The following is a 17,361-nucleotide window of genomic DNA, read 5'->3' as shown; positions in this document are numbered from 1 at the left end:
CCTTGGCTCCCGGGTGTAATCTGCCACAAACCAAACCAAACCAGCTTTTAAATTAAATACTGACAGGTCAACACTTATACTTGTACACAAACACAATACTTAGTCATTTGGATGTATGAATAAAGCTGAACAAAAGGAAAGGCTCTGTCATCTACACGTGCTTGCTTGATACCCTCTCAATAAAATCAGTGGAGGATAAAACCACATTCTGATTCCAGGGGTTAAAGCATGAACTTATTCCGGGGGCGAGGCAGGGCAAGGCAGCACATGCAAAGCAGGCAATGACTGTGGCAACTTTACCAGGATACTATGGCAAAGTTATGGCTTTCTTTATTCAAACTGATTTTCTTTTTCATGAATATATTGTGGACCTGAAGAATGAAAGCATGTTGTTCTCCTGTGTTGACAGGTTTACAAATGATTTACATAAAAAATCTAGTTAGATAATGCACACTGTTTTCCAGATGCTGTTAAGCAATTCAAATTCACAGTGTAGCCTATACAGAGGAAGACTTTAGCCCCTTTCACACATACAGTACTGGGTAAATTCCCATTAAGTTACCATTAATAGATCATGTGTGAATGGCTTTATAATAAGCTTTTCTATGTAAATATGCGCTAGATGGACATCTTTGACCAGCTTTTTGTCACGCTTCTCAATTCATCAGGGCTGCCAACTCTGCAATTGGATACGATTATGTGCGTCTCACATTTATAAGAGCAAAACATTCTGATTGGCTAGTAATGATAGATTGGTTGAGAGTGAAAGCTGCTCCTCTCATGCCACTGGTATGTAAACTCATGGATTCGAAAGGGATAAGAGTTTTTTTTCTTTTTTGTATGTGTTTTTTTTAATGTATGATCATTTTTTTCTGCAGCCAAATGCTGCACGCAGGAAATCCGGCATGGTGCCGGAGAACTTAAACCCTGGGATACTGGAATCCATGACAGTTGGGTGCACAAAGAGATCTTAAGCAAACATTTGGAATGCAGTTTAGTACTGGAACAGGCAATCTGAGTCTGCAGAATAAAGTCACAAACTCAGTCTACACACCATAAGTCTGAAATCATGCTTCTGCGTATAATGCGTAAACACGTCCGGATAATATTTTGCATGTTTTAACAGGTTTTGTGAGATTTATTAATACCTTTTTATCTTCCATTTTATCTTCCATAGTAATTATATAAATGTACAATCAGTATCATCTGAGATATTTCAAAATATTACTGTTTTTACTGGCACATCTGATTAAATAAGATTAGACAATGAGCTGGTTATACATTTGTGTGTGAAAGTTTTAATGTTATAAAAATCATACAATTTAATATTACTAAAATTAAAGTTCATTTGAACTCATTAGGTTTTATTTATTTAATATGATTTTGGGATTAAATACACATAAACATATTCATGAAAAGTTTAGTGAGAATTTCAGAATTTAAATAAGGAACTTTTAATTTAATTTAACTTTAATTTAAATCAAAACTTTTAATTTGGGTCACTGGATGCTCTACTGATCAAAACAAATTCTCAGGGACTGGTAGCTGAAAACTGTTGCTTTTAAAAGATTGTTCATCAAATCAGAAAAACTTCTTAAAATATTTTGAGTCAATTATTTTCCTCCATGAAATAAAAAGTTTCAGACCATCATTTGGTATTCTGTGATGCATGAAAACCTTCAGGCTGCATGGGTGGCATTGTGTCATCTCTGTACCATAATACTAGGTTATCAAGATTTAGTCACTTACTTTCTTCTAAATCTGGTGAGGTTTCAGATGTGTTTTAAGCCAGAAGCATCTCTTTAACCTGACTGTCCTTCTTATTTTCAAAAAAAAAAAAAAGCAGTGTGAATGCAAAATGAATAAAGCTGATTTCAGATGTGTGCATGTTTCTCTCTCTAATCTCTTTTGGCTAAATTATTAAGTTTTGACTGTGTTATGTTTTCCTGAGTGACTATTACTAAATCTTTTATTTGTATTATTATAATTATAATAATTTTTTTTTTTTGCATTTCCATCTGTTTTGAAATTTTAATGAGGAAATGAATGCATACACATGTGTGCCAAGGATTCAGACAGAAGTGCCAAGACTGCAAAGCCTATTTCAAGAGCCTGAGATGTAGCTGTAACAAGAAAATGAGATGTGTCTGAAACAGTATAGGAGACATACAAGATCACTAATTTAATTTAAGCCAAACACCTCTGAGCATTACAAGCAACAGCCAATGACAAGCGGCAAATCATTGCTTAGCAGTTCTGGCTCATTGTCTGCTCTGCCTTGACAAGAATCCAAGGAGAACAAGGAGTTGCTCTTTTGGGGCCTCCACCTCCGGGGGAGGTCTAGGGGCATTCACCACCAATGATGCTTGTTACGCCACTAACCCATCATACAGTGGTACCCACATTCTCAATGAAAGAGCAATATCCTTAATCACTGGGTCAGATGTGTCCGGATCTGTCTGTGAATGATGCTCTGCTTCCTCACTATCAGTCTCAGCACACCGTTTGCTACTCAAGAGGTTGTAGTTGCAGGATGCTCCACCTACTCACACTTTCCTTGTTGCCTTCCCACAGGAACCAGGGAGTCAGGTAAGAGCTTCTCCTCTGCCTCTAATTCCAGATGCCACACTTCCCAGGTTGGACCCTCTTCCTGCTGCCCCAGCATGTGTCCATCAGTAACTGTCCATATGGTGTAGCTTGCTTGGAATTGGGTGGCCTGGACTGTCAACATAACAGCACGTCTCACGAACGAGCTTGCTCAGTCGGTGCAGAATTTCCTAAATTCGTTCAGGGGGAAAATGGTTGTTCCTCTAAAAGCTCCTCTTGCGCTCTCATGACAGCTGACCCTTCCGGGAAAATGGAGACTCCGTCCCTAGATGGTCTTACTGATTTGGAGTTGAATCAGGGAAGCCCAGGTGTATGTGTTCACTTACCAGAATCCTTACACTGTCATCTGTTCTACTCCCTGAAAGAGCATCCCCTCGGCACGGATGCACTGGCACACAGCTGGCCCCAGGTTATGTGCAAGTATGCCTTTCCCCCAGTGTGCCTCCTTGCACAGATTAGGGAGAACGAGGAGCAGGTCCTTTTGCTTGCTTGATATTAGCCCACCCAAATCTATCTCATGCTCCTCGCCCCTCCCTGGAGAATACCCCTGAGGAAGGACCATCTTTCTCAGGGGAAGGGTACTATTTTGCACCCACGTCCTGATCAGTTGAACCTGCATGTCTGGTTTCTGGACAGGAAGTGGCGCACCTCACTGGCTTCTCACGGGCTGTGATAGATACTATTACTCAGGCTAGGGGCCCCTCTACCAGACAGGGCTATGCTCTGAAGTGGGGTCTGTTCGTTGATTGGTGTTCCTCTGGCCAAGATTATCAACAAAGATGCCCGGTCAGCATTGTGCTTCCTTACTGCAAGAAAAGCTGGAGTGGAGGCTGTTCCCCTCCACTTTGAAAGCGTATGTCACTGATATTGCAGCACATCACAATTCAGTGGATGGAAGATCCTTGGGGAAGCACGACTTGATCGCCAGGTTCCTGAGAGGCACAATGAGATTAAATCCCCCCAGACTGGCCTTAGTACCTCTTGGGATCTCTCTGTGGTTTTGGCAGAACTATGGACCCCTTCAAGCTGCTTGACTCAGTTGTGCTCAAGTTCCTTTCAATTAAGATGGTGCTCCTGGTTCTTCAAAGTAACGGTTTTCATTGGTAAACCCATGTCTTTCCCTGGACAATTTTTTTTTACTGTCAGTCCCTGTTGTATTCCCCTGAACTCGGGTCACAACTGTTTATTAGACTGTGCTGTGACCACTCTTACTATTCACATTCCTTTTTGGATGCATCTCCGCACCCTAACAGTTGCTTAAATCTAGTATTGTGAGAATGTATACTTGATATTTGATCTGACCTATGGGGTGTTGGGTAGAATATGAATTGAGGAGCTGCACCTTCAAGTTTCATTACACAGTTCTAGTTGTGGCACTTTCATTAGGTATCCCTAACATCAGTGTCAAGCAGGGCCGCGGGAAGTAATTTTGAACAGGGGGTGCTGTGAATTTTTTTTTTTTTTTTGACAAAAAACCTATGAGCCTATAGGCCTATTTAAAATACATTTAAAAAATAAATACATTGAGATTTACTACTTTATTGTCATATACACTACAGTGCACAGCCAGCAGGGTCTGAAACACACAGACATCAGTTCTCAGATATGTGCAATGCGCTATTAATCTGAAGCAGAAGCAGAAATAATAGTTTAATAATCGAAAGAAAACGAAATAATTACTTTCATTACAATTTCAGATAGCCTATACATACATGCAACTTATTTAGATACAAGAAATAATATTACAACAAAATATAAGATTAATCAAACTTCACAATAACGCTAAAACAATGCAATCGATTTGGTCAGCTGGCTTGAATCACTGCACGTTTATTTCACACGCAACTCTATTAACTCCAAAATCTTTTTACGCACACCACAGGGAAATAATATCTGACTATTTAAGCAATTTGTTTATTGAACAGTTCTCCACATCCATTACGCAAAGAACACACGCACAGTATAAAGCTTTCTGTCTCCATCTCCAACCTTTTTACACAAACCACAAGGAAATAATCTCCAACTATTTAAACGTTATTTAACAGTTCTCCACAACCATTACGCAAAGACCACACGAACGAAATAATACTCTCCATCTCTATCCCCACCACCTTACAAAAATACTATAGTGTAGGCTACTACTTACAATTGCTTGGCTAGTCAAAGCTGATCCCACACTTGTTGCCAAAAAAATAAATGTGACAAGCGCGGCAGCACCATGCTCTTACCTGAGCTACATGCAGGCGGGGTGCCCTGGTTACAGGTGTCCAAATGTCGAGGTGCGCTGTATTATATAAAGATGGATGTATTTTGCATGGAACGAGCGGGAAACCTCGTTACTCGGCGACCAAACCTGCCTGCCTGACGTTGACAACATAACTTCCGAACCTGTGTTGATTAGGCCTCAAAATATGAAATTAAAATCCAAAATATACGTAATAGACTGCGTGTGTCAAAATCATTTTCTAAAATATTCATAAGGAATTTATAAATTGTGCAAAATATTTTAATAGGCCTACATTTTTTTTTATCTCCCTCTCGTCACTAGGGGTGCTGCAGCACCCCCAGCACCCCCACTTCCCGCGGCCATGGTGTCAAGTAACGTTGAATGTGACTGACTGAAAGGGGAACATTTTGGTTACATATGCAACTCTCGTTTCCTTAAAGTGGGAATGGAGATGTCACATCCCTCATGCCTCAAACATGAAAATGAATACAATGAATACCGGGATGCTTTCTTGGCTCTTCAGCACAAACCTAAATGAGTGCTTTCACGCTGCCATCTTATAAACCCATATGTACGGGGAGGGGCTTTTATTATGCAAATTCCACTCACCAATTGTCATTGGCCATTTCTTGTAATGCTCAGAGGAGATTGGGGCTCCAAAGTGTCAACGTAACATCTCCATGGCCTCCTTCACAGACAAGGAGTAACTTGTATCCAAAAATCTATCAGGCAGTACGATTGCTCAAGCTTAGCAACTACATAAGACGACTTTGAGGAAAATTTAGAATTTTTATTTTAGTCAATGGTGACTAAACATTTTGATTATAAACATACTTCAAAATAATTCATACAGGTTTGGCATAACATGACAGTGGGTAAATGATGACAGAATTAGAACTATCCCTCCAAAGTCCAATCCCTATTAATCCACAACGCTAATAGAACAATCAAATAAACTAATGCCAGTTCATGGGTCCCCTTTGGTATCATACATGCAATATGTGTGCCCAGATCTTAAGAGATTCATTACATTTATATAATGCTTTTTTGATTTTCTAAGCACTCAATGCATTCAACATTGTGAGGGGTTACCTCCTCGTCTACCACCAGTGTGCAGCATCCACTTGGATGATGTGACAGCAGCCATAGTGCGCCAGAAAGCCCACCACACACCAGTTTATTGGTGGAGAGTAGACAGAGTGATGAAGCCAATTAGTAGAAATGGGGATGGTCAGGAGGGCGTGATTGGTCAGTGGCCAGTGGGTGAATTTTGCCAGGATGCCAAGGTCAGAACTCTACTCTTTTCGAGAGCATGCAAAATATTTGGACTGGTCGGCCGACTCAACATTACGTGGTGACAGGTGAAGAAAAACAGCAGCAGCAACATGGCTTTATGAAATGTTTGGAGATAAGAAATGGAGTGAATTTCTTTCAGAAAAGATCATCTCGCAAACAGCTTGCAGCACTAATTTCTTTCAAATAAACAACACCTGTTTCACTTCTTGATTCGTGTCATTCCTGTACAACTTCTTGTATGAGTTTTCATGACAAACCTTGGTTTGGGGATTTTGTAGAGTTGCTGGGTGAAAGAGTTCAGCTCATTTAGAGTTTTTAGCTCATGTAATGCGTCCCCTGCTGTTGTGGATCATTTACCTAGTGTCGCATAGTGTGAACACCACAATGACTTCAAGACAGACAATCAAATCATGTAGTCTGAACAGCGATTTGCAGACGTTTAAAGTCTTGCAGTGTGAACTTAGCCTTAATCTTCAAAGATACAATTATTTATTTTTTTTAAATTGCATTCAAATTAGAAATCTAAGGGATGTGTGGATAGATGAACGTTTTTGGTTCTTAAGGTCAAGGTTCAAGTTATCAAAAAAGGTCCATTGTTTATACTGTATGAAGCGGAGTTAACACAGAAGTCAGCTTTCTGTTGGTCACTACAGCGAATATCACATGTCCAACTCGAACCTGTTGTGGATTTGCATGGATTTCTATTGAAAAATCAGCAGTACAACAGTAAATGAAGCCACAACTTTATTGATACTGTTGGTATCTTTGGATAATTTTTACAGACTCATCCAGTTACATCAAAGGTGAGACAATTAAATCCGTGTAAAAGAAAGATTAAAACTGTCATACATTAAGAATATCTGATTACTAATGTAAAGCTGATAATTGTTGGGCAAACATTTTTTTAAAAAGCTTGCAGCATCTGAAAGTTGTGACATTTGCCAAGTGTGGTAGCCCATACTCTGAATTGGTGCTCTGCATTTAACCCATCCAAGTGCACACACACAGAAGTGAGAAGTGAACACACACCCGGAGCAGTAGGCAGGTATAGATCCAGCGCCCGGGGAGCAACAGGGGGTTCAGTGCCTTGCTCAAGGGCACTTCAGCCATGGGTATTGAGGGTGGAAGAGAACACTATTCATTCACTCCCTCCCACCTACAACTCCTGCCAGCGACCTTTTGGTAGTCTGGCTCTCTAACCATTAGGCCACAGCTGCCCTCGTACCATCTGGCTACTGTGTGTAATATCTATGTGATGTGAATACAGTATGTGACAGCTGTGTTTCCACTACTGTGGTCATGTCCACACTGTGGATGAGCTTAACATGATCAATGCAATCCGACACCTGGATGGTCTATATCCAGGCACTTCACACATACTCGTTGTCAAATATGACAGATTGTTTTTGCCCTTCTTACATACTGCCTCGGCACAGTTTTTGATAATAATGTTCTCAAATTTATTAACCAGCTCAAGTTTACTGACCGTGTTTATGAGCTGAACCCAATATAACTGCAGCTCCCAACTGGAGAGCTCCTATCCTCTGGAACACATTCACAAATAACTAAAGTCTGTCTCATATGCTTCTTGGGGTACAAGACTGTAAGAATAAGCCACACTAGACTTGGCAAAATAAATAAAATAAAAGTCTGCTCAGTTCGCTGGTCTGGGTATCAGTCAGAATCTAACGTCCAACCTTTGGTTAAATCGAGGTTGGAATGATTATGCTCACAGTTAGATGTCCACGTTGAGTCCAAAATAGCTTTAGATGACAGGCTTCTCCCTCCTCCTTTCAAAAAGGTGTTCTGTATATATAACTACCCACAGTGGGTAGCAATTGCAGTCATTTTCCTGCTTGACAGCTGCTCTAAATTCTATTGGTGCGAATGGTGCTACCCACTAGAGTGCAAGGGTTGTTTAAAGAGTCTTTTTCCTCTATAAACATCAAGTTTAATTGCCACATCAAGCACGGGGAGTGTCCTGCCACCTTCAGAAAGGCTACAATGAAAGTATTGTTCATGTGCTGGGGGCGACATCCCCATAAACTGATGTGTTCTACAAATTAAAAGGGTTACTTCACCCAAAAATGAAAACCATTAATGGGTAAGTAAATTATGTTGGAATTTTAATTTCAGGGTGATTCGCCCCTTTAAGGCTTCATTATTTATGTTGAATATTAAGCAACATAATATAAAACTTGGCAGAAAAAAAGATATGGATAAAGATATTTTGCAAAACAATTTTACTTCAGATTTACTTATTTTAGTAAATGCACCAATACTGTTGCTTTGTGCCGGGGTTAGCAAAACTAACAGCAAAGTAAAAGGAAGGGAGCATGGGAAAACAAAGGCTTGGAGAGATTTAAGGAAGGATTACCAGGCCTGGCACATGAAACATGCATTAACTCTCCATTCTAGCTCATTCCAATTGATGCCTGGATGAATGAGTGGCTGTTATGCCAGCTCCAATCTCCTGCTCACTCACAACAACACAAAGGAGCTGTTCTATGGGTCAAGTAAATGGCCGGGGGAAAAGACCACAGGGAAAACTAGAGTGAGACATTTGATGAATAGATAGATGGACTGTGAAGCAAAAATACAATTAAGTCAACATGAAATCAAAATGCATTCCTGGGCTTATTGTGCATGATTGTTTTTGCACATCACTCCAGAGCAAAATATGATGTTTCTTTCCTCTTTCCACATTCCAGTCAATGTCTGATGGATAAAATCAAGATAATGGATTAAAAGCCCCAATATATCTCTTCAGGGAACATCATATTACACTCATATCATACAGCATTCAAAAGTTAGGGGTTGGTAATTTTATATTTATTTATTTATTTGCTTGTTATGTATTTTGAAAGAGAACACTTGCTCACCAGGGCTGTAAAAACAATGAATATGAATTTATCATCATTACTCCAGTCGTCAGTGTCACATGAAACACAACCCCAAAAATACCCCAAGGTTTTGAATGGTATTGGAAAACCATTTGGAAAACCAATATTTTTTGCATCCTGCAGAATAATTTTGTTGTTGTTGTTGAAATTAAATTAGTATTTGAATTAGTATAGCATTGTTCTCTGTGGTTTCCAAGCACAATAAGATCTGTACCAATAATGATTTTAATTGACAGTCATGGTGTCAAAATATCTGAAATGATGAAGACTTTATCAGTTACATAAAACAGAAGTAGCAGTACTCGCTCATGACTGAGGCCTTAGTACTTAACCAGATGGGCTTATTTATGCTAACAAGACCGAAAAGAATCCGACACCATATGGATGCGATGTGACCTGATCCTCCCCTTCTGTAGCATCCCTCATATAAGAGCGGAGTGAACCTGCCCGACACCAAATGAATAAAACACATGTGAAAAAGTCCAAGAGTTTATCACAGCACATCAAAGCCAACCTGTTGAAATATCTGCGAAACAAGCTTTGGTTAAAAACATCAAACATTTCTGTACTGCTGGATGGAAGCGTGTCATTTTTGGTGGATGTTGGTATACAGTATTATAGCTCTTAGGGTCTTCAACAGCAGGACTGACTTGACCTACAGCAGCCTAAAAACAGCTCTGCCTGTCAGCAACACCAGCTTCAGGCTCTCCTGGTAAACTCCTTGACTGGTAGTTGCTGCCTACTGGTTTGAGACCATCTGAGAGAGACTAGCATTAAATAATAACATTATTAACACAACTATTTGAGGGTCATACAATTTGCTCTGAAGAATGTCCTGAGTGTTTTTGAATTCTGACTTAATGCATTAAGTTCAATAAACTGGATGCTTTTATCATCAGGTTAGTCTGGTGGACCACAACTGACTGACACCATGACCTAACCTGGTGCAATGTGACATAAAATCAGCCAATAAGAAGATATTTGATGGTTAATGTACAATTGTGTAAAGCAATATTTTGTACCAAGGACATTTAACATTAGGCAAACCAGTATCAAAAACAGAAATCAAACAATCAACAAAACTTCCTGTCAATTATTCACTGCATGCAACTCTTCTCCAAAAAAATATTTATAGCAGTTTGGTTTTTTATAAAGAAAACACTTAATGCAAAATATTAACATTTTTCTAATGCACATTATACACTACCATTCAAAATACATTTTTATTTGAAGTCACTCACTAAGGCTACATTTATCTGATCACACATACAGTCTAAACAGCAAAATTAAATTGTAAAATATTATTACAATTTAAAATAATTGTTTTCAATTTTAATCTTTTTTATATGCAAAGTTGAATTTTCAGCAGCCATTACTCCAGTCTTTAGTGTCACATGATCCTTTATAAATCAAGCAAATCAATGTGAATATGAATTTATCATTATAAATTTGCTACTTACAATTTTTTTGGGAAAACTTTTTTTTCAGGATTCTTTGATGAAAGTTCAAAAGAAACGCCTTGTTTGAATCAGGGTTTTTATTTTTTTATAGTTAATTATTTAAACATTTTTTTATTGTCAATTGTGATCAACTGAATGCATCCTTGCAAAAACAAAAACAGTAATATTAAGTTTTTTATTATAAAAACTGAACGGTAGTGAATGTTGTTAAAACATATATACAGATTTTGCAATTAGGTCAGTGAAAATATATATTATATAATATTTTATAAATACACTGAATAGGTACATTACACAAAAAATGAAGTACACCAGGTTTGTGTTCATCTGCCAGCATCAATCTCCCTGAACTTCCCTCAGCTCATTAGACAATAGGAGTGTGAAGAGATGTCATATAAGCAGTTTAGCACTGAAAAGTTACAATGAAAATCAACCCTGTCTGGGACACTCTCACCAGGGGTGTTGAACTATTTCTAGAACTAAAAAAATCTTCGATTGTGGCCCATGTGATAGTATTAATGCAGATCATATTCAAGCCATATTCAAGCCAACCATAAAACTCAATCTTCAAAAGCTTTAACTGGATGCTCAATGAATGAGAGTAGCCCTTAATTTGAAACATCCATGTTTGAACTCCCTAATATCATTCCACAAAGGTGAAACACTATTCTACCATTTCATTAGGGGTATATCAAGAAAGCCCACAATAACATTATGCTGAGTTTTATATTAGGCTGCAGCAAATGCCCTTCAATGGATGAAACATCCTCAAACTATTTGGCAGATCCTAACCTGTGGATCTGTGTTGGCTTTTTACTGTAACATCTTTTCAGAGTCAAACACATTTCTAATGACACCACAGCATCAAATGAAATGTCACAGAACATTAGTGTAAGTATAAGGTGATTTAGTGATAGGTAACCCCATAACTTTCCTCTATTACATTGGCGGTCCCAATCGCCTTTTACTCCTATAGTACTACCACTCAGATCAATAGGAAAATTTTTATATATATATATATATATATATATATATATATATATACACACATGTTAGTGACAGCACAATGGCAAAAAAAAAAAAAGTTTGGATCTCAATAGTGTTCCTGTAGTTCAATTGGTTGAACAATGCTTTTTCAAGCGCTAGGTTGGGGGTTCGATTCCCCGGGAACACGATAGGTAAAAATTGATAGCCTGAATGCACTGTAAGTCGCTTTGGATAAAAGCGTCTGCTAAATGCATAAATTTAATTTAATTACATTTTTACATTTAATTTCTGTAGAATAATGAATAATGCAAATGTTTGATTATTACACATTTCGTCGTTGTTTACATAAAGTAAAAACTTAATAAACTTGCGTAGTTTAAATGCATTTAGTAAGTTCATAGACAAGATTTAGTTTAATTTAGTACATAAATAATTTAGTAACTATTTGGGATATTTTCATCCAGTTCATCTTTCGTAACTTTCAAAACAATTTTGGTTTCTGCCATGTGCCAAAGTCTCTTTGTTGCTGTCTAATGCATTCTCCAGATAAAAGTATTATTTTCCTTAGCAGCTCCTTTTCATTCAAACCACCCAGAGGTATTTATATCCCTCATCTGCTGCTTTCAGTTTGAACTGAATTGCAAGTTCATGCTTTCTGTGTGCCATCTGTTACAGTCTGAGCTGCTCTCAGCCAAGAGAAACCCTCATTTCAGCACCTAGCGCTGAATAGGAGCACTCACAGTCATACACAGAAGCAGCTGACAAAAATATTTCACCCAATTCAGAAGCTCCAGTATATTAGCCAAAGAAAGTGAGGAAATATACTTGCATATCATCTGATATATGTCAGTACAATTTCTCAAAAGCATTTAAAACATTTCTACACTAAAGCAACAAGACTTCTCATCAGTCTGTAATACTGATTCATGGTGGGTTTTTTTTCTCTAAATTACAAACTCCAATAACTCAATCAATCAATCAATCAGAAAGAGAGAAATGGTTGAATTTATTTTAAATAAGGATCTATATAAAATCATATTTTTACCCTAAGCATTAACTACTACAGATATTTCTTATATTTATAATAATAAATATAAGAAACTAAACTGAAAAGAAACCCCAGTATGTTATAAACAAAACTGTCAAATATTAAAATGCTTAGCAAGACTGCATTTGATTGGAAATAAAGCAAAAAAAATTATATTGTGAAATATTATTACAATTTAAAATAACTGTTTTCTATTATATATTTTTTAAAGAATTTAGCAGCCATTACTCCAGTCTTCAGTGTCACATGATACTTCTGAAATCATTCTAATATTTTGATTTGGTGCTCAAGGACCCAGGCCGCCCATCTCCAGTGGGCTGGTGAATAATATTCATCCTCTTAAGTTACACTGATCTTCCTCAGGCCTACTAATGTGCTCTTCACAGCAGATGTAAATCTACGTCTTGATTCAAATACAGAATAACAGAGCACTTTTTGCCTCCTTTACAGCAGGCCTGCACACCTGTGAGGTACTTTTATAGAAAAGCCCCCGTTGAGCCAACCAACAGCAGGAACAAATGTACTGGGTACCACCTGTCACTCTACAGTGACTGACTAGGCCCTGTGCTTTTCCTGTAGACAAACAGACCTGCCACACACATCTTGATTTAGATATTCTTAGTAACCAGTACAGTGAGACCAAATGGCTGTCAAATGTTGCAAATAAAAGGCTTAGAAAAGCGTCAGAAGATTCCTGTGTGCGTTATGATAATGTTGAGGGGGTATACAGTACGTCACTATAGTATGGACCATCTAGGATAGTGGCAGGACAGACATTCTTCCTGACCGCAGACTATGTTGGCAGAGGTGACAAACTGGCAGTGCATCATCTCTTTGTGGCACGTATTGCCTCCGTTTCACCACTCAATCACTGTCTGACATTTTTTACACAAGAGGAATCTATTTTTTCAAGACCCTCTAATGCCAGCAACATATTGGGGCAGTGAATCTGTCCTCACTAGACATCTGAGAATAGAAATGTGCATGTGGAATGTGCTCTCATTTGATAGATAGACTCCAACACAATCACACAGATATATTTATAGTCAAAAATAAATATGCCAACAATAAAGCATTCTCAGATTTTTTTTAAACTTTTTTATTATTATTATTTTATGAATTAAAATGTTTCTCCTACTAGGTTAACTATGGGCATTTGCAGAACTATAATTGTTACAGTACAATGAGAACTCACCCTTCTGTGATATTTGACCTTCCTGTCTTACAATACTGGCAAAATAAACTCCTCATGAACCCCTTTTTCACTCATTCATGCTGAATTCCTTGTATATATCGAACTACAGTTTCACAGAACTAGCTGTACAAGAGAAGCATTAGTCATCGTGACTTCATGTCACACGCAAGGATAACAGTAGAACAAAGATGGATCGACTTGAGTGCAATGAACTGACAGCATGCATTTGATCAATACAGTACAACTACATTGTAAATATGGATTTACAGGATCCCTCAATAAAGCAGTATTGTAGAAAGACTAAAAAATGATTCAGAAAAGACATTACACAGTATCTAACAGCACTGAAGGGCAATACACACATTTTTACATCAAGATACCAATTATTTCTTTGTGGCACAAACTTCACATGCCCAATGCCAATTTCCAAATCAATAAGGATATCGCATAAGAATATAGGAGAAGCATAATAACTATCATCAAATTATGAGTAAGGTCATTTCTATACAATAAAAAACAACTCTGGATCAGCAACAGATCGGCATAGGATCAAGTGCCACGATAACAATGAATGAAATGGTGCCGAACTAATGAAGTGTTCACTGTCTGTTTGGCCATGATTTGGAGGTCTTACCTTGGAAACGGTGAGGGGCATGTTGAAGTCCTTGCCTCCTTGCAACCGGAAGCCCCAAGGCGAAGGTCCAGCGAGTGAAATTGTGTACGAAGTCATTGTTCAAACAATTCCTGTGTATTATTTAAGCAACAGAATTTCAGAACAGATGGGGAAAATGAATTTGGAGGGGGCGGGGCACGTGCCAAACAGCCTCTGAAAGAAGAAGAAGAAAAAAAAAAGGTGTAAAATGAAAGTAACACTCACACCTTTCCGAGAAAAAAAAAAAGCTGCAGGCCAAACGGGTCGAAGTAACAGCGAAAAAAACCAATGAATTCAGGCCCAGTCAAACTGCAACTAATGCAAAATAACTGGAGCGACAGAGAAGAGCTATGAGCCAAAGGAAGAGGATTCTTGCCTGTTCAAATGAGTTGGACAGACGGCCTAAGAATAGCTGCCCCTCTGAAGAGAGCGACAGCACTATGGAATTGTGGGGAGGGGGAGGAAGAGGAACTTATATGGCATGTAAGGGGACACCCAGAATGCCAGACCTCCCATGATTCACAGGGCTAATATAGCCGCCTCTTAAGTTAAAAGATTTTTCTAGACTCCTTTCTTTAAGAGTGCCTCAACTATCTGGGTCCTGGGCAGGTTTTGGTAAGGGTTAGGGTTAATTCCTTGCAAGTGCAACCTGGCTGATTCTGAAAAAGGTTAACAAAAGGTTAGAGTTATTTGGAAGCCCCAACGGACACAAACAAGCGTATCTCATGCATTCTGGGATTAGTGCTTATCAATTTTATCATCACTCTGAACAACTGGGTCAATAATATGTTCAATATGTTTGAGGAAAATCCAATTTTAATACAAAAAAAAAATACAGTAAGGGCATTTATAACATCACAAAATATATATTTTTTTAATCACAGTTTTCACAGAAATATTAAGCAGCATAACTATTTTCAACACTCATAATAAGAAATGTTTCTTGAGCAGCAAATCAGCATATTAGAATGATTTCTGGAGGACGATTTGACTGAAGTAATGACTGTTAAAAATTCAGCTTTGCATCTCAGGATTAAATTACATTTGAAAATATACTGAAATAGAAAAAAAAACATTAAAATTGTAATCATATTTCACACAGTATTACCGATTTTTAATCAAATAAAAAATGATTTTTAATCATTGAAAAGGCATACTGACCCCAGACTTTTGAGCTGTAATGTATCTTCACAGATAGATTAACTTTAGATGCAGTCAAATATAAAGTCATACTATAGCATTTGAAACATTCAATTGACACTGTAATCATTCATTTAAGAAGTAATTTTCTCTTATTCTTTATTGCAAACCAACCTTGGATGGCATAAACATGAGATATTGTTATCCCAAGCATTCAGAAGCATCTGGAGGTTCTTTATGAGCAGCTTTAAACAAAGAACAAGTGGCAGTGAGAAAAGCCTGATATGCTCTTATAGCTCTCAGAGAACCAAGATAAGAGGACCTCTCGTGCACTAGCACATCACAAGGTCCGCACCGAGACATAGGAGGAAAGATAACCACTGAGGGCCTGCCAGTTCACCCGGCCTAATTTGGGAGAGCACTAGTTTCCAGCTAAGTTTAGCACTCTTTGTCAATGGAAGAATTTGAAGTAATACAGCAATTGTGCCAATCCTGGACAGTGTGTGACATTGTTCTGATACAGTGCTTGTTATGCACCCTGCCAAATTCAACATACTATTATTGTAAAAACTTCTATCCCCCCCCCAAATTATTATAAGTATTTTCTGATTCATGTCGCTGTTTTTTTTCTAACCAGAGACATACTGTATTGTTTGCACAAAGGTTTCCTAAGAAAATACTGAACTACTGAAATTAAAAAATTAATCCAGCACCTGCCACCTGATGACATGTTGTCCTCCTCAATCATAGCTTTAAGCAAAACACATTTACACATTTTCACCATGCACAGTAGTGACTTATATGTATGTACACTAAACAAAAATCATTGATCAATCTTTTAGTAGATAGAAACATGCAAAACATGTAAAATAATGTCCCATGCATGCAAAACACCTCAAAGAGAATGAGCATCACTGAATCAGTGTTGCCAGAAGTCAAAACCAGATACACTAACAAATACAAAACAATAACAGATACGCCACTTACTGCATAATATTCTATATTTAGCCTCGCATTATATTTATAGATTATATCGGTAGGTATGGATGAATGTGAAAATTCATGAAGCCCTAAAAATGTTTTCACGTGACGCGACTGCAGCCACTGAGCGTCTCGAGAACAGTGTAAAGCCTGTTGCCTGCCTCCATTTCCATCCAACAAACCATTAAAGACAAACAACTTCTCAAACTCCTGTTTCAACCTACATTTCATGCTAAAAGTCGCTTTATACTGACTGCCGCGGGCCTTGCAGTTTGGAGTCGCTCCGTTTCCTCCAGAGGCGAGCTCTGTCACTCACGCCAGATCCTCGGAACCCCGGGTGTACGTAAGCAGAAGCACACGGGACGCAAAGTGACCAATCATACTATGCTGAAGGATTTGCTCATGAATATTAAGTATTTAATGTGGCGTTCCCCCAGTGGGGCTCACTGATTGGCTGAAATGCAGACGGCAAGCTAATTACTATGGCGAATTACCGAATCATCACATGGTGAGCGTTTGTCTCATGAATATTAAGTAGCTTTGTGATGAATATGTTGGTTAGGGAGTAGGTTTACCAAGCAACGCTTTTCCATAGTAGGATTGGTAATTTCTCACGGGACGGGAGGCAGAGGGCGAGGGATTTTCATTAGAGAGGAATTATTAAAGAGACAGTCGTCCCTTTGTTGTCCTTGTAAACTTTTTTGAAAATGAGCCAATTTAACATCTGACCCCAAAAGCCTCAAAAGCCATCAGACATTCAGGGCCCTGTATTTAATCAAAGACTGTTTAATTGACAAAACGTAGGTTGATCGATTAGTTCTTGGGTTCTGCGTTTTTAACGATTGTATTTGGAATATTTAAATGA

At 38.2% G+C, this 17,361-nt stretch overlaps 1 long non-coding RNA gene across 1 annotated transcript; it reads right to left on the bottom strand.

Moving 5' to 3' along the window:
* Positions 1-4: 4 nt before the first annotated feature.
* Positions 5-16,850, bottom strand: LOC113112760 (uncharacterized). Its single transcript, XR_003293480.1, has 3 exons — positions 16,721-16,850; positions 14,358-14,549; positions 5-20 (listed from the first exon to the last, which is right to left on the bottom strand). It is a non-coding gene; the product is annotated as an uncharacterized LOC113112760 (long non-coding RNA).
* Positions 16,851-17,361: the final 511 nt, after the last annotated feature.

The sequence above is a fragment of the Carassius auratus genome, chromosome 13 (genome assembly GCF_003368295.1).
Source record: "Carassius auratus strain Wakin chromosome 13, ASM336829v1, whole genome shotgun sequence".
Classification (NCBI taxonomy): Eukaryota; Metazoa; Chordata; class Actinopteri; order Cypriniformes; family Cyprinidae; genus Carassius; species Carassius auratus.
Note: the sequence above shows the minus strand (reverse complement) of the source record. Positions and strands in the feature narration are given on the sequence as shown.